Below are 19279 nucleotides of genomic sequence, written 5' to 3'. Positions count from 1 at the left end.
TATTTTCTAAAATCAGAAATAGGGTTGGAGGTAGACATCTCCTAGCAAAGAAAAGAAAATTTTAGTTAGATTTTTATAATTGATTTATTTAGTTTGTTTTAGGGGTTTTATTCTATAGGCAAACTACTTCCTACTATTTCTATGAATCCTTACACACCTCGGGTAAAGAAACAAGAATCCCTTCATGAGTTAGGATTTTTAATGGATACTGTGGTCCCATCTATTGTCATACCATCTCATTTGATAAATCTTGATGAATGTGTTAATCAATGAGTGGATAATTCTTGTCCAATGCTTCTCAAATAAATTATAGCGGACTTAGTCTCTAAGTCCTGAGACTTTATCTGACAAATTTTGATCTCATTTTTTAGTTAAGTCAAACCCACCATTGAGCGCAAGTGAAGTCATCATTGAACCCTCACCTGACAGATCTTGGATCCAATTCCATCTTCACCCCACAGTATCTCATGCTAATGCTTCTCTCCTGATGTAACTCGAAGACTGTATCCAGCAAAAACAGTCAACATCGGGGAGGGCATGGCACTCTATAAGGGTGGAAGATCTTATGACTTAATATTAATGAGAAGATTTTTAATTTAGATCTCTTTAATTCTAATTAGTCATAACTATTACAAGTAATCCTAAAGGCATGGGCTAGCTCGAATTATCAAGCAACCATATCAAGACTAATCAATCAAATTGGCCATAAAAATATAACATCAGTGGGGGTCATCCCGTTGCTTTTCTTAGATACTAATAAATTGATCAGATCAGCAAATAAAATTAATTAAATAACCACCTCTCTTTAGGTTGAACCAAACCACTTTTCTTAAACACCAATAAGTTAATCAATTTCAAATAGGTTAGTTTGTATAACTCAAACTCGAGCCACTAAGCCAAATCAGATCTTTGAGTTAATCGATCCAATATATGGCTGTTAATCAATGTGATCAATCTACAACTATTAGGTTGATCTTGAGTACTTTTGACCTAATCTTAATCAACTCTTGATTGGATTGGATCAATTGCTCATCTCGATTGAACCCCACCATATACTAATCAATTACTCAAAAGTAATCAAATTACTAGATCTAATTGAACTATCCAAGCCCAAACCCTCATATTTTATGCTTAAGATTAAGATCTTAAATTCTTAATTGCAGATTTGAATCTTAATTTTAGATCTTTAATTCTTAATTTTAGATTTTAATTAAGTGCATTATGAGCATGGATAGTTTACAAGTCGAAACTACTTTCAGATCTAAACTAACAATCTATGTATCTCATACATAAGTATAAAACTAGATCTAAATATGATCAAACATATCACATATATTCATTAAAGATTAGATCTAAATATGAAAATACTTTTTTAACTAGGATTAGGTCCTAAATAGTTTTAGATCTAGGGTTTTCCACAAAAGTAAATCCTTTCTTTTCAAGGTTCTTCTTCTTGATTCATACAAGCACCCCTTTCACTATAGTCCTCTATGGTATGATGGTCTTTACTATGAATCCCAAAGAGTACTAAGCTACTAAGAAATTAATCTACATCTACTTATATCATATATGCATAAACAGATTTTATACATCTTATGTATAATCAAGATCTAATATATCATATATATTTAAATTAGACCTAATCTAATCTACCAAATCTAATTTTTAGATCTAAAGATCTAATTTTTAGATCTTAATAACATGTATGTGAAATTAAATCCGTAGTTCTGATACCACTTGAAGAATATTGCACATCTGGGATACGTATATAGAAATTTAAAACTAGTAGCAAAAATTTTTTTTGATTTAGATTAAAATATTTTTAATCTATTGTGCATAAAATATAAATCTAATCTACACATACTAGGATTATTCACATACTAAAATTAAGATGTTGAAAATAAAATCAAATTTAGAGTTAGATCTTTACCTTTGCACGGATCAATAATCTTCACTGCTGATGATCATGATAATCTGATGAGGTTTCTGCAGATCTGTATGTACGTTTGGTCTCTAGGAATATCTATATGAGATCTTTAATTCGATTAGAGGCTTGCATCTTCATCGGGATGCTAACTTTCTTGTAGAAGACACCTCCTGATGGTTGATGTTGCTGATCTCCATCAATCTCTCAAACTCTTTAAGAAAGATGGAGTACAAGAGGAAGATGATGGGAAAGAAGAATAAGAAGACTCTCTCCTTTCTTCCTAGAACCCATGCATGAGATCTCTATGCTAGAGATCTTGAGAAGAACTCTTTCTTCTAAAATTCTTTTTCTTATTTTACACACCTTCATAGAGGAACTCTTCCTCTCAATTTCTCATGCACATAAGGAAGACTCTTCTTCCTTTCTTTTTCCCTGTGAGGAAGACTTTCTTCCCCTTCTTTTTTACACCTAGAAGGAAACTTCCCTTCTGAATTTTTCTTCATGTTGACTCACTTAGAACCCATGCCCAAGAGCCTCCTTTTAAAGTGATGTGGATAGGGTTCTTGAGGTGTTTGGGGGGCATCCAACACTTGGACACCTCCTAATTTTTAGGCAAGAAGAATGGGGCGTGATTTCTTTTCTCACAAAAGATGGCATGCGCAAAGGTAGGAAGGCATGGATATTTGGTGCAAAAACAAGATCTCATCCCTTTTAGGCGTGTAATAGGGTTTAGTCTAAAAACCTAATGGATAGAATTTGGGTGAGGGGGTGTCCAACTCTTGGACACCTCCTATCTTTTATTTCATGCAAATGATAGGGAGAAAGGGGGCACGTGGGCATCTTTCTAGCATGAGATTTCTCACATTAAAACACAAGTGGGCATGGGGCTTTCTTATGGTGCAAGGGAGAGGTAGAGTCCCAATGCACTTGGACTCTCTCTTGGTGCCCTAACTAATTCCTAACTGAATTAGAGATTGGTTGCACCTAATTAGAGGAGAATTTCTAGTCCAAATAGAAATCCAAAATCTCTTGGTTAAATCCTAATTCAATCAAAAATTAGATCAAACTCAAATTTTAATTAAATAAAAAATTGATCTCTCTTATAATTGGATTATCTTATAATCTAATTAAACTTGATCTAATCAAATCCAAATCAATCTAAATTAAATCTAATTCAATTAGACTTAATTTTGACCCCATTGTGCAATCAAATTGAGTCAATTAGCAATCTAATTACTAATTAATCCTTCTATAACTTACTAATACTTAGTAAGTTTGACAATTATAACCATTACATTGGATCGATCATCATCAATCATATTGATAATTAAATCCTTCTGTAATTTATAATCATAAATCAATTATCTGAGCGGACAAAGACATCTTTTGTGTGTAATTTCATAGGTTCTATTCTGTCTGACAGTGAGATATATTGTGATCCCTATCATAATATCATCAAAAAAAATTTTAACGGATTGGAATAATTTTAACTCTGTCCATCAAGAGTCATCGATCATCAAGATAACACTCAACGAGTCTCATAATTGATCAGTGACATCTAGCAATATGTAGTGGCAATCCAGCAGAATGAAATATTGAATCTTTAGATGTAGTTATCATGTAATTTGATCTTTCTATCGTGAGTCCCGAAGATCAAGTTCATAAAAAATTCATCAAACCTCATCGCTTATCATATGTAATATTCAATCAACTCGAGTTCATAAGTAAAATTCTATAAAAATTTTTTATATCATTTACTCTGTCATGGCCATGATTTTCTGAACTCAGTCTCATGAATAATATAGGACTATTCCTTATCTATCAAGATCGATAGATTTCATCTAGGTGTGCATCCTACTCCTATAGTGAACCTACTACAGTCAATATCCACTACAAGGATCCATATGGTTAGAGACCATATTTATGTGTAGTCAAATTATAATAACCCCACGATGAGCAGTCAAGGTATCGTAAGTCTGAAAATTACTCACACCACTATAGCATCAAGTATGTCACTAATGAATGGATAGATATCCATATGACTACTCATATTGATCATGCTCAGTACTGCTCTAACAAGATAACACCTGTACTCTCACTCCAATGTCCCTACACTATAGAGTCAAGACTCGTCTATCCAGAGAAAAGCAGATTGTGCATCAATATTAATCGAATCAATCACCATCCTCATGATGATCTATCGATCGAAAGTATTTAAGAATTAATCATTGACACATATCTCAAATTCTTAATTTTTGAGAATATGTGTCATCATTCTATTAATTTTTTGGACAACTCATGGACATATGACTCTACATGAATGAAAATTAATCTTATTTATATTATTTAATTATAAAATTATGTCATTAAAAAAGTTATATGTATTAGCCAACTTAGCTTCTAGGGCATACATCTAACATTATTTATGAATAAATTAGATGAAAATAGAAATATAATTAAAAAAAAAAAGAAAGATTAGTAGTCAAGGGATACAACTAAGAAGAGAGAATTGATTTTGATGAAACTTTTGCATTGATGACTAGATTAGAGGCCATTAGACTCTTACTTTCTTATGCATATTTCATGAACTTTAAATTATTTTAAATAGATGTTAAAAGTATCTTTCTAAATGGATGTACATCTAAAAAAGTATATGTTGAGCAATCCTCTAGTTTTGAAAACTATGCTTTTCCTAACCATATTTTTAAATTAAATAAAATCTTGTATGATTTAAAACAGGCATTTAAAGTATGGTATGAAAGACTTAATAAATTTATGCTAGATAATAGTTTTTCAAGAGAAAAAGTAGATACTACTCTTTTTATAAAAAAATCATAATGACATCCTAACTATTCAAATATATATTGATGATATCATATTTGGATATACTAATGAAGCTTTATGTCAAGGCTTTGCTAAGCTCATACAAGAGAAGTTCAAAATGAGCATAATAGAAGAACTCATATTTTTTTTCAGACTCCAGATCAAGCAAACAAAGAAGGGATCTCCATCAATCAAAGTAAATACATAAGAGAGCTACTAAAGAGATTTAGGATGAAGACTGCCAAGACTATTGGCACCCTTATGAGCCCTTCGTGCAAACTTGACAAGGATAGAGGAGGTAAAAGTGTTGATTTAAAGTCTTATAGAGGCATGATAGGTTCCTTATTATATCTTACTGTCAGTAAATTTGATATTATATTGTGTATATGTGTGTAAGTTCAATCTGATCCCATAGAATTACTGTTAAATGCTATTAAAAAAATCTTAAAATATTTAAAAGGGACTCAAACCTTAAGCTGATGGTTTTCTAAATATTCTTCAATAGATTTAATAGGATATTCAGATGCAAACTTTGCTGGATATAGGGTAGATAGAAAAAGTACTAGTGAAATTTATCAATTTCTTAGAGTAAACTTAATTTCATGATTTAGCAAAAAATAAAATTTAGTGGCATTATCTTAGATCGAGGCCGAACACATTATAGTCGAAAGTTGCTATACTCAAATCTTATGGATTAAGCAGTAATTCGAGGACTTCAGAGTCAAACTTAATAATATTTTTATAAGATATGATAACACTAGTATAATAAATTTAATCAAAAATTTTATTTAATATTCAAAACCCAAATACAAAAATAAGATATCATTTTATTAGAGAACATATTCAAAATAATAATGTGATGCTTGATTTTGTTTATTCTAAAAAATAACTAGCTGATAATTTTTACAAAGTTATTAAGTTAAGATAGATTTTATGAAATTAGAAGAGAACTAAAAATTTTAGATCCTTATGCTTAGTGCTATCTATTTGATCTCATTAGATTTTTTTTAAATTTTTTTAGATATATTGATGTAATCACTTCTTATAATTATTTTTTAAAAATTAATAAAAATATAATTTTTTTGAAAAATTGAATGTGCTTAATGATTGTTAATTATTTGATATTTATACTTATTTATTTGATGCATTGTATGCTTTATTTATAAATCTAAAGAGGAAAAAATATAAAGCTCATTTATTTAAAATCAATTAAAATTATGCATAATTTGGAAGAAAAGGAGGAAAGATTAAGAAAAATAAATTTTTTAACATTTATTATGAAAAATAAATGGAGAAAATATTGTTAGAATATTAAAAGAGAATTTTTTTGTAACTAAATAAGAAAAATTATTTTGGAAGTTAATAAAAATAAAAATTATTGATCATTTATCTTGATCTATTTGTACACTCTTGTTGTTCTCTTTATTTGATGTATTTTTAAAAAATTATTAGTATACTTAAAAAAAATTTATTGATGAATATTTATACTTTAATTAAAGCAATCATGATTTTTCTTATTGGACTTATTCATTCATACTTTACATGATTTGATCCTATCATCATTTTTGATAATGTATTAGTATCGAGCCAAATTTGAAATATATTTTTATATTTTGCTGCAATTGATCATTTTTAAAAAATAGATTTAAAATTTGCTCTTCTTAAATCTTCAAGTAGTATTAAAAAAAATTGAGTTGATTTTCAAAATAATTATTGCAAAGATGAATATTTTAAAAATTGATATCAAGAAGATTTTTTTAAAAAAAATTTCATATTTGGTATCAAATAACTCATTCTTACCTTGCATTATATTGCTTCATCTTTGAAAAAAAAATATTTTAGTCTCAAATATATATTTGCATTGATATATTCTTTATATGATATTATTTGAGATAAATTTAAAAAATTCATAATTTTTTTGAACTTAATGGAATGATACTTCTTAAAGAAAAGGAAGAGATATCTTTTAAAAAGATAAAACATATCTTATTACCTGATTTTAATACTTTAAAATCTTAAGTTTTGAATAAGCTCTATCTTTCTTGAATTTTTAAAGCTCAAAGTATTTTTGTTTTAACTGAGTTTGAGAAGTAGTTTTCAATCTATACTTTTCAGAAAGAGAAATAGTGTTATCGAATTTGTATAAAATTTAATATTATACAAAATGAAACACATCTTCTAAAACTGGTCATTTGATTTAAATTTATGAAAGAAAGTAGTTTCATTTTCTTCACTCTCAATCCTAGTTTTTTTAAAAAGGAAGAAGTCTTATTCTAAATTTGAAAGTTAAACTCAAATTTAATTTGAAAAGGAAAGAACTCAAATCAAATTCTGAAAATTGAATATCTTTAAATTTCAATCTTTATTTGATTTTGTTAGTACCAAAAAAGGGGAGAAGATGTGTGATGAGTATATTACTTGAAATGAGTATATGTATATGTATAAAATTTAATATCAAATACCCAAAATTTGAATTTAGATAAATTAAAACTTTTATAAAGTATCTATTCACGTGTGTTTATTGTGTCACTTCATGATTCATATTGGTAAGTTAATTGAAATATATTATGTTTAGTTATTGTAGATATGGTTATGTGATCCTTATCATATATCTATAGATTTAGATATAGATGCTATATTTTGTAATATGTTGATATATATTTTAATATTCTATTTTATTAGATGGAACTATAGGTGTTGATTTTTTTATATGCATTGATGTATTGGGCTAACATTATATACTCATGTATAAACTCATTATGGTTGATATAATCTGCTAAACTTTTATATCTCTTATTGATGTGAACTCATATGGTATTTTGGCTTACATTATGTAGTAAATGTTAAATGTGACTCTTGTTGGCACTATCTTCTATGTATTTTATTTGGTATATTTTATTATATATTCTCTTATTATTTATGCAGCAGGTTCATTATATTTAAACAAATAGGGGGAGTAGTTTTCAATCAAGAATGTAATTTTTTTCCCTATATTGATGATGTCAAAAAGGGAGAGTGACATAAATTGATATTATATCGTATAAGCAAAAATGTATGTAATGTATGTAGCTATATCAAATTCTAAAATTTTTGCATCATGTGTTAAAACCATAGCCCCTAACTCCTCTTCTAAAAGAAAATGCCTAATAAAAATTAATGTCTCGAAGAGATGCATCAATTGAATACATATGTATATATATTGATCTCAAGCTCATTTATTTTAAATAGCACTACTTTACTCCAATATTTTATATACTACTTTACTCAAATATTTTGTCATCATAAAAAAAAAAAAGAGATTGTTGTCCCAAGAATTAATTTTGATAATCATAAAATATTTAAGAGAAATACTAATGATTTTTATCTTTGGAGAAGCTTCAATATATATTTCAAAAATTTTGAGAATTTTAAATTGATAAAGATGCATAGAGAAGGTCAAAGTTATAAATTCATCAAGTTGAAGATGAAAATGATATTATTCAAAATCTCAAGTATATTCAAAATGACTTCGGATCATTTGGAGGCAATTTTGGAAGTTTCAAAAATCAAAAACTAAAGAAAATCTTTTTTGGGCAAAAGGGGGCGACCTCTAGATCATTCTTTTTCAAAAGGGATGCTGGCACGTTAAGTTTTGGATTGGCACATAAAAAGAGATGATCCTTTTGCTAGGAGATGATCCATGGGGTGACTCCTACTATTCCTAGGCCTAAAATAGAAAGTCTATTTTTGCAGTCCAAAAAAGGACGATCCTTTTCTCAAGGGACAACCCATGGGTCTATTGGGATGCATAGGAGTTTCATGTATGCATTTCAAAAAAAATTTAGTAAAAAAATATTATATTAAACTAATTTATAAATATATGTATAAGATCTGATCTTAAAACTTCTAGATTGATGACATGAATTTATATGCATAAAATCTGAATTTAAAATAATAAGTATGCGAACAAAAAAAAATAGCATTTAGTAATAAATCTAATCTACCACTTCTAGAATTCCAAACGCAATACCTGAGTGTGAGTAGTCGAACTCTACGATCAAAAATATAGATTTGGAAGTTCTCTCTAGTCGCTCACAACCGCACAAGCATTCGACCTCTACGGATGGTCCACGCGAAGCCTCTCAAACCGATCAGCCTTTCACGTGAGTGCTAGCTCGCAGAGTCAGCTTCTAATGGCAGATCTGACTTAACCTCCTTCTTTGATCGCTTCAAATCTTTTTGATGTCGAAGATGGATCAAAGGAGGATGCTGGATGGTGGAGAAAAATCAGACAAAGACTCTCTTCTATTTGATTTTTTCCTCATCCAAAAATGTAGAACAGTTCTAGGCCTCTCATCCGAGAAGAGAATGGTCTCCTCTTTTGTTCACATCAAAAAGGAAAGAAAACCACCCAAACCTTACACCCCAAAGAAAGATTTTCACCCCTCTTTCTCTCTAGTATCTCATGGTGAAAAGCCCCCTCTTGTTGGCACACAAAATTATGGCTTTTTTATGGTTGTCGCACAAACCAGGTAAGACAGGATAAGAATTGGATTTTATTGTAATTCAAATAATTTTCAATTTTAATTTGACTCTAACTTTTTGTACCCTTATCTGACTTAAAGAGGGACTTACCAAAAAAAATTGGACATAAAAAAGCATCAGGAAGACTTCTTTTTCTCGCACACAATGGGTCCCTTTAAAAAAGCAATGTGTGGAAGGATATGGATAAGATTTTAGGTTGAAATTCAAATCATTTTGAATTTAAATCAAAACCAACCAATTCCTATTCTTTATAGATGACAAAATAAGGGTTATCTTCTAGTTTTCTCACACACAAACTAATTTTGTGCGGTTAGAAAAGGTATGAGATAATTTGGATGGCGTAAGGGAGGGAGTCCCATTTATTTGGGACTCTAAGGTTTAACCAATTGGATTTCTTTCAAATCTAATTCAATTAGACCTAAATAAAATATGATGAATCTTATCTAATTAGGCTCCTATAATCTCAATTAAATCTAATTAAATCAATAAATTAATTAAGTTATAGATCTGATCAAATCAGAATCATTCTTCCTTAGCGATTAGGTCATCTTATAACCTAATTAGACTTGATCTGATTGAATCCAATTCAATCAAATTTGATCCAAACTTTAATTCTCAATCAAATTGAGCTAATTAATAATCTAATCACTAATTAATCCTCTATTAATGATAGAGTCCAAGTCTAGTGGGACTCTTCTCTAGAGTTCCTGTCTAGTGGGACTCTTCTGCAGAGTCCCAATCCAGTGGGACTCTTCACCAAAGTCTTCATCTATTGAGACTCTGTAAATTAGTCATGTGATTAGAGAAAAACTTCTAATGTGTGTGACCCCATAAGTTCGAACCTAAGTCAGTAGCACAGGAACTGATTCCTGTACCAATCAGAGTAACCATCTAATAATGGTATTCAACGTCCGAATAGGCCAAATGTATGCAAAGCAACACTCAAGAATGTATTTGGATATAGTTATCATATAATTCATCCCTTTGACCCTTGATGTTAGGATGACTTAGAGTTTTAAATTGTCAACTCTTAACAATATATCCATTATGTGTCTCAATCTGATAAATCCTGTGACTCCTCACAAAGATTACCCTGGTCAAGATCTTACTAAATTAAAATATAAAGCATTCTCTCCAATCTCTTGGAGTGGTCAATTCTATCTTGACTCTCGCACCGACTTCACAAGTACTTAATTGTGTCCAGAAACTTTCTGATCCTAAATTAAAAATTCAAGTAGTGCAGCACCAAAGCACAGTGAGTTGCTTGCAAGTCACCATGGTGATCTCAGGTCAGAGGGATACTTATACCCATATCCCTTCGGAGTGACTCTTGATGGCAGAGTACTCCAGAGTTGGTCATGTTTAGTGAAATGTACTCTTATATTTCATCTGCATGTCATACCAGCATCTCCATGCTCCTTGGTTAAGAGGAAACCGACCTATATGGCACACAACGACCTACACTTGATATGTCTATCGTCCTAGTAATAGCATTATCGCGAATTCATTTAAGGATTAAACAATATAACCTCCTTTATCGATTTAAAATAGTCCTAAGGACTTTCATCATAATACAAAGTTCGTATAGAAGGTGTACAAGCTTATGTGAAAATTATCAAATAATTATTTTATTAATTAATTCATATACAATTATATCAAATAGTACAACCGTCAACAGCTGACGATTGACTTTAAAACATATTTTTCAACAGAGTCAACCCTTGAGATGAAAATATATATAACGATTAGTTTTTTAATCCATTTTTGATGCATTTAATGTTTATTAATGACTCTCTAATAGCTCTAGATGACTATTAGACATTTTTCAGTATTGATTGAAGGTATAAAGACATTCAAAAAGAAGAAAAACTCAAGAATAATCAAGAGAAAAAGTATTTAAAAGAAAATTCAGCTCCAAGACATATTCAATTCAAGCTCAACCACCTTCTCAAAGTGCATTTAACTCTTCATTCTATCTGAGGGTGTTCCTAAAGGCTTCTCCAATCTTGAGTAAAGTATATTGAAAGTTTTATTGTACTCATTAAGAAGCTAAACCTGATTTACATTATCATAGTTCTTATTCTTATTTGCTGTTTTGTATAAAAGTTTTGGGGGGTTCCAAAATTTAGAAAAAGTTGTTCCGTGCTTTAAATCGGAGTATATTGGATTGGCTTGTATTTGAAAAAAAATATCTAACCTAAAAAAACTAAGATCGATGGGATCCGACAGTATAACCATTGTATAAGATTAGTAAATTTAAATTTTTAAGTAGGAGCTTGGGGAGTGGATGCAGGTGCTAGGTTGGCACCGAACCACTATAAATCTCCTTATTTGTAGTGACTTATTTACTCTTCTTGCATCCTTATGTTATTCATTTGTTTACTAATTTTATTATTCTATACATTGTTCACTATTGCCACTGCACATCATACTTCACATTCTTAATACATTTAAAAAGGACTTGGAGGAAGGTAGAAGATCTTGAAAAGGAAACAGTATTTTTGGATATCAAAACTTCTCTCTTGGTGCAAGCATCCTGAAAAGAATTTGAAAGCAGGATATACTTTCCTAGGTTCCACAAGAATTATCATAGGAAGGGAGTATACTACCCTATGAAAAGTCAGGAGTATTATCCCAAGTTCTATGGTGTGAAAGAACCTATGGACTGTGTCTGAATTCAGCCACTTGTATGATGATGAGTGAAGAATTCGATATGGGAAAGGCCTAGATATACAAGAACAAAGACTTGCTTAAAAATATATAGTTGTAGTGATGGAGTTAGTTATTTTATCGCTATTCAAGAAATCAAGAACTTTTAAACCAACTATTGTGCCAAAATTCATTCCAGTCTTGAATAAAATGGTATAATTGATGTTTGTCACGTGTTTTAACCCTCATAATGACTAGTAGATTGCATATTTCAAACTTTTTTATGTAACAAATTTGGGATGCAACATGAACTATTTGCTTTGGCAAGTCGTCATGCTCACCCTATTCAATATCTTTAACAAGAAAAGCTTGAAAATACTCTAACATACATATTAATAATTTATCAACTAATATTTTGAAATATATTGATTTATACCGGTTGAGTTTAAGTAGTTGAAATTTCATATATATTGAGTCAACATTTAAGCACTATCTCGTCTCAGGTTGTTCGTGGGTTGTGTTCAATCTTTGGATATATTAGGAAGAATTGGAACAAGAATTGATAGTAGTTGAACTGCTATCAATCCAAGAATTGGAACAAGATTGAGTCTAAATGGGATCAAAAAATCGGAGTTAGATTAAAGTTGGGTTCAGGTTTGGGATAGCATTAGTTTAAGTCTCATGTAGGTGCTATTTGGAAAAGTTGGTTATCTTACATGCCCCAAAATTATTCACTAATAATAATCAATACAAGATATAGCTAATAAGTTTTATTAAAAACAAGAAATATAAAGATAAAACTACATGCTAGGGGAAGCATAGTGCATAAGCCAAATCTAATCAATCAGCTAAGATAAAACTGTCCTGTCTTCACCCCATGTGCAAAGAGGTTACTTTAGTATTTTAAATGTCTAACACCTAGATTGTAGCAGGGCAACCTTGATATTGTGCCAAGGAATATTAGTGCATCCCAGTACACAAGGCTTCCACCATTATACGATTTAGAGAGAGTCAAATTTACACAACTTTATCTCTAGCTAGAAAATGGGTTTCAAATATGTCAACCAGACTTACCTTATCGTTAGTATAAAAATTGGGGATCCTGAAGTTTCTAGAGTGATTATTTTCAATGACTAAGATTGATTATTCATAAGAAAGGAGAGATTGAAGAAAATATTATCCACTGGATTGAAGCAAGTTAGAGAAAATAAAGATGAGATATACTATGATCATAGGATAACTACCAAGTTGAATAGAAAAATTTGAAGGATAGCCATAAGACAAGCTATATTTTACGGTATAAAATGTCGAGCGGTTAGAAAATTGCATGAGCATAGGACAACTGTGATTGAAATGAGAATGTTGAGGAAAAAAAGTGAAATCATTCATAAAAAGATAGTAGCAGCAGCAATTAAGAGCAAAATGAGAGTAGAACAAATTTGATGGTTTGAATATGTACAATATAGATCAAGAGAGCACTAATAAAAAGAAATGATCCGATACATATAGAAGAAATAAAGAGGGGTATAGATAGGCCTATAATTGTATGGGATGAAGTAGCAAGAAAAGACTGGATATGTCAATATCTAATATGACCCTAAACTAAGTGGAATGGAGGAAAGGATTTATATAGCTAACTCGGACTAGTTCAAAATTACGGCCTAGTTGGCTTAATTTTGAGTTGTAGTTGAAACTATTGGATTAATCTTGAATGACCAAAACAAGTAGAACAACAATTTAACCATCAAAAGATTTCTGTCGGCAGGTCATATGATAAAAGGAGTTATTTTGTAAAAATTACTAGGCCAAAGTTCAAAAAAAATTTCAAACTGTTCTAATTTTAAATTGAGGACTTGAAAGTATGAGAACATAGATCCTGCAGAATAATGAATCTGTGGTGAATTCTTAAATAGCAATATGTGAATAAATTCTGCACGTTAGTTTCTTCTTTGTTCTCCTTACAACTTCAGAAAATTTGAACTACATTATATAAATAGCATCTAATTCTGAAATAATTTTACCACTCCTCAATCTATATCACATCAGCACCATCCAGGCTTTTACCCGTCAATAATGGTGTTTTCTATAGAAGCACAACTCAGAATCTGCGAAGGCCCATTCTCTCAAATTGGTGCTGCATCCAGGCCAAGCCAAATATTGGGCAAGAGAAGGTCCCAATGTCTAAAGAAATGCACCCAAATTTGAAAATTATATATGATTCCTCAAGTTACTGAGCGTAATAGATCTTTTTTGCTTAATATCTGTTTACCTAATGTTTTCATTTATGTAAGCCTTTATCATCCTAAAATTTGTATTTGAGCCAAGACTTACAGTGTTCAACTCTGTTCATCGGCAAGAACAAGAAAACAAACAAGAGTTTGCAGATAGGATGAGAATCAACATAATTAACTAAACATAAAAGTTGGAGACTAGAAAGATTAACGTTATAGGGAGGTCAAATCCAGTTGCATCACATGCATCAGATCCCAAGATAAAATGAATATGATTCTTGAATTGTTTACAATTGCCCCTGCAGTCTTCTTAAACTTACGTTGTGCACTTAGGAAAAGACACGGATAGGTTTCATGGAAGTGAAGTATTCACATTAATGAAGAGGCTCATGCAAGATGCATGCTGTGTTAATTTTGCATCTTATATAACAAGCATCCGCGTTTAGTTTTGATATTGGCAACTAATTAGAGGGAAAAAGGGATGGTTACCATAACTACACTTGGCATCTTTGAATAGCAGATGCCAAGTTGAATAGCAGCCATCCTTTGTGTTCCTTAGGAAAGGATGGTTGCTATTCAGCTTAAAGATGCCCAGTTGTGGTGGTATATTGTATATTGCAAAGCAATCTCTGCAAATATGTTAATGCATGGTTCCCCCGTGCTACTGGCCTTTTCCTTTTATTGTATTTCCTTCAATTTTTGTGGCAAATAACATGTGCAGTTTTTGATCATCAAGAGGTAAAATTTATCACTTTTCTTTTTTGTCTCCGTTAATACAGGCAGACCTAGGCTAGCAAGTGCAAGCTTCAGATGTAGCACCTCTAGACTTTAGTTAATTGTCACTCATGGCTATGTCTTGAGGTTACTCCCATTGCTTTAGGAAATCGTTCAGGAAATTACATCGGCACTTCTCTGTAATTGATCAGATTCACTTTTTAGCTTCACATGCATTCATGATTGTATTGGTGTTACTATCAGAATATAATCCTTCATTTTCTTGTTTGGAATTCCATCTTTGTGCTCATGCTCTGTTTGGTAAACCATTATAGTATATTCTCTTCCTGTTACCTAGCAGATTTCACAGATAAGATTCAGTTTTAAATGCTATGATTTGCTTTTGATTTCTGTAGTTATCCTGTCTCCATTTTTTCCAAAAATCACTGTTGTTGCACCCCTAGACTCATTGATGTTGAAATATTTCAGTTTAATATTCTAAACTTATCTTGTAACGCTTTAAATTCTAAAGAGATTATAGCTCACCTAGCTGGCTTTTTCACCTTCACGTATTTCTCTGTAGGACATTTGAATCGTCCGAAGTACGGTTGTCAGTCCACATCCCACACTTCTCGTACATGCACACATGCATGGGCATATTTACATATGTATGCTAGACGCCTTTTTCGCTGAATCTTTGGGTTATCGAGTTCCTTTTTATTGCTGTTGATATTGGTGCCTGCAAGGGGTGCCAGTATCTGGTCTAAGTGCTCATGCAAGCTTCATTCTTTCCCCACATCAACGGCTAAATGGTCTACATAACCCAAAAAAAAAAACTAATGAATATCTGGGCCAATTGTACATATTATACATACTGGAATCAAACTAGCGAAGTGCATATGCTCTTATTAAAGAAAAAAAATAATTACCAACAGTGTTCAATTTCAGACAATAACTCGAGCTCGAGACAAGCGAAGATGATTGCTAAGAGACTTGAACTCCCTCTTATAGTCTTGTATCAAATCCATTGATCCTCCTACCTCAGGGAAGGCCCAAGTGGTTGCAGGCTTTTCTTCAGCTTGGCTCATAACAGCTTCCTCCTAAGCCTCACCTTCTTGTCCAAGATCTCCTCGCTTTCTGGTGTTGAGATATCTGAGGAATTGGGTGGACTTCATATTGTCATGGTAGATGTTCTCAAGCTGGACTTCTCTGAATTGTATTTGGAGATTTGTGGCAAGTAGATGGTTTATTTGGAGCTGAAATATCAACCTTGCCTCTGATGATTCAAGGGAAAAAAAAAAAAGGCATGAGTTAAAAGTTTCGGGGAGAATTTTGGGGGAGATTAATCATTGTCCTTGTTCAAATTTGTGTAATGATCCACGGCAATTTGTGTTTGAGGTGAAGGGTCCAGTATCATACAGCCGCACCTGACTGAGCAACATAGATGGTTACATGTTCATCCTATTCAATTACCCTATGTAACTGTTGGGTGATTGAATTTGATGGAGGTATTTTTCTTTTTGATGTTTAAATGGAAATCAAGATTTTAAACCTTCAATACAATTACACCATATCATATGAATACTAAAAGCTCTAAACATCTAACAATAATGTGACTTCATAATATTCTCTTGTATATTCTATGAATGGGTGGAAAATGGAAGGGTTTGCAGTTTACATAGCAAGATAAAAGCATAAGAGGCACTTTAATCATGGAAGGGCCTATAGCACGACAAGAGGATTATATAAACTATAGTTCTACAGAAAGACAGTTTGACTATTTTGTCATCGTATAGAATTTCAACCTTGTAAGGGGCGACACATGTATCTCTTTTATTAATTTTAAGTTCTCCCAGCATTATTTTGGAAGAAAAGGATGCAGGATTAAGTTATGATAAATTCCTCAGCTTCTACCCGCATTCTAGAGTCTGATTGAAGATATAAAATCAGATTCTGATAATGTCTAAGAACAATATATTGAAGGAAATATCGGATATTTGCATCATCATCTTTTAACTAAAGGATTCTGGACTATTATCTTCAAAATATTTTTAACATGCATAAGTTTTTATGAAAGGTTCTCAAATATGATAGTAAGAAAAGATGTCGGTCTAAAGGCAGACCCCGCTGTCTGGGCCTCAATTTCTTGGAGAAAAAGGCTACAGGAATAAATGTGTTCTGGTGTGCGGAAAATATTACTAGCCTTCTTTTTATTCCAAGAGCCAATTTGCTTTCTGACATTATCTAACAACAAAAAGAGATGGTCTCAGCTCAACTTGAGTTTGTTAACTATATCCTCTAAGACCACATTTGTGCAACTCCTTAGTTGATCATTGTTGTTCACAATTGTTCATTCCACCCATATGAGTCTACAGTATGTTGGTTCTTCTCCGATCTTCATTGTCACCTCTAGACAAATAGTCAACAATCCTTATAAATACGTGAGCTCTTATTATCATCATTTTCTAGTTCTATTTCCAACACCCCACATCTTCTCTTATGTTTTGTTTAGGACAAATAGGAGTGGTAGATGCTCGTTTATCTGCAAAAATAAGTAACATACAACTTTTCATGTGATTTTCACTACTTTTTCTTAGTCTCTCATGTGATATGCAAGGTCTAGACCTCTCCTAAGAGCCTATAAGAAAATTAGTCTTAAGAGATGAGGAAAAACTCATAAATCTCTTTTAAAAAAAAAACGATTGGGTTCTTGCGAAAGACTAGCTCGATCTAGATTTACGTGTCTCGAGAAGGTTTTTTAATCTCTTTTTTATAATTATATTTTTACATAATTATATTATTTAAGCACAATTACTTTAGCTTAGTCCCTTACCTCTCCTTCCTTGCCAAATCCCAAGTCGATATTATCTCAATTATTTTTTTTCATTTTTTGTTTTCATTTAGTTCACTACACCCAAATTAGTTTAACTCCCTTTATTATCCTTTACCCAGGCCCTTTAAAACCCTTAGATGGAGTCTGCCCGCATCAAATACCTCTCATGGAAGTATTCTTTGTGTCAAGCCGAAGAAATGTTGAGCGGTAATCATGAGCAACTTGTCCATAGTAGTATGTCTAGTAGCAACCTTCAACAGGCTCCTAGGCGGGACAGAATTCAATTAGGACACTGTGTTGTAGTAAACAAAATATATTATAATAATTTATTGTAATACATAAAATATTATAATAATCATATAACATGGAATTAAATTTTATGATCGATTCAAATTATATTTTTGATACTATATGTGTATACTTATTTTATTATTTGATTATTTTATCATACTAATATACTTTTTCAAGCATGACATATAATAAGTTGTGATAGTATAAATATAATATAATTATCTTCTTATTGTTATCATATTATGTAGTACAATAGCCTAATAGAGTTTCATGATAATATTATTGATATTATAAATAATGTTGCTAATGTAGCATGTTGCAAGCTTAAATCAATAATTATGTGAATTATTTTTTTAAAAAAATAAATCCAATATTTTCCTATCAATAACTAAGTGGTTTTTTAAGCATAATATATACACCAATTATTCTAATGAGCTCAGCATCGAGTCCATATCCCATGACATGCTTTCGAATGCGTATTTTATGATCTTTACGATGAAGAAAGTTCTTGCATTTTGCAAGACAGTTAATTCCATCCTCTTTTTAATTAGATCTACCTTCTTATTAAAAAAAAATGGTGTGGGTGCCCATTCCATGTCCTCGCCAGAGCTTTTATTTTATTTTATTTTATTTTAATAGGAGCTACTCGACACTATCTCTTGAAATTGATTCTAACTATTATCAAACCCCTACCTGCTTTCCACTTTGGCGGGGAGTGATACAATTGGAGCAAATATCCAATGGTCATGGAAGGTTGATATAGTGGTTTCATATTGTATTACTCTAGTTCATGTCATACATCAGTTGCATTGTTACCTTAATGATATGAAATAGAAGTTCCACCAAAAAAAGGAAAAAAAAAAAGATATGAATTAGTAAAATGTTTGCAAGAGAGAGGAAGGAAAGATTATTCACCCCAAGTCAATTATTTAGGAATACATATTTAGATGCGCACAACACATGACTCAAACTTCGATCCTAACTAAAGAATAGAATGGGTGTGACCATGATTTGGAGTAGAAGCACAGCATAACAAGTTACCTTAATACTATGGTGGTTTCATATTGTATTACTCTAGTTCATGTCATACATCACTTGTATTGTTACCTTAATAATATGAAATAGAAGTTTCACAAAAAAAAAAAAAAAAAATATGAATTAGTAAAATGTTTGCAAGAGAGAGGAAGGAAAGATTCATCCAAATTCAATTATTTAGGTGTACATATTTAGATGCGCACAACACATGACTCAAACTTCAATCCTAACTAAAGAATAGAAGGGGTGTGA

The sequence above is a fragment of the Elaeis guineensis genome, chromosome 3 (genome assembly GCF_000442705.2).
Source record: "Elaeis guineensis isolate ETL-2024a chromosome 3, EG11, whole genome shotgun sequence".
NCBI lineage: Eukaryota > Viridiplantae > Streptophyta > Magnoliopsida > Arecales > Arecaceae > Elaeis > Elaeis guineensis.
The sequence above is the reverse complement of the archived record's forward strand: the minus strand, read 5'-3'. Positions refer to the sequence as shown.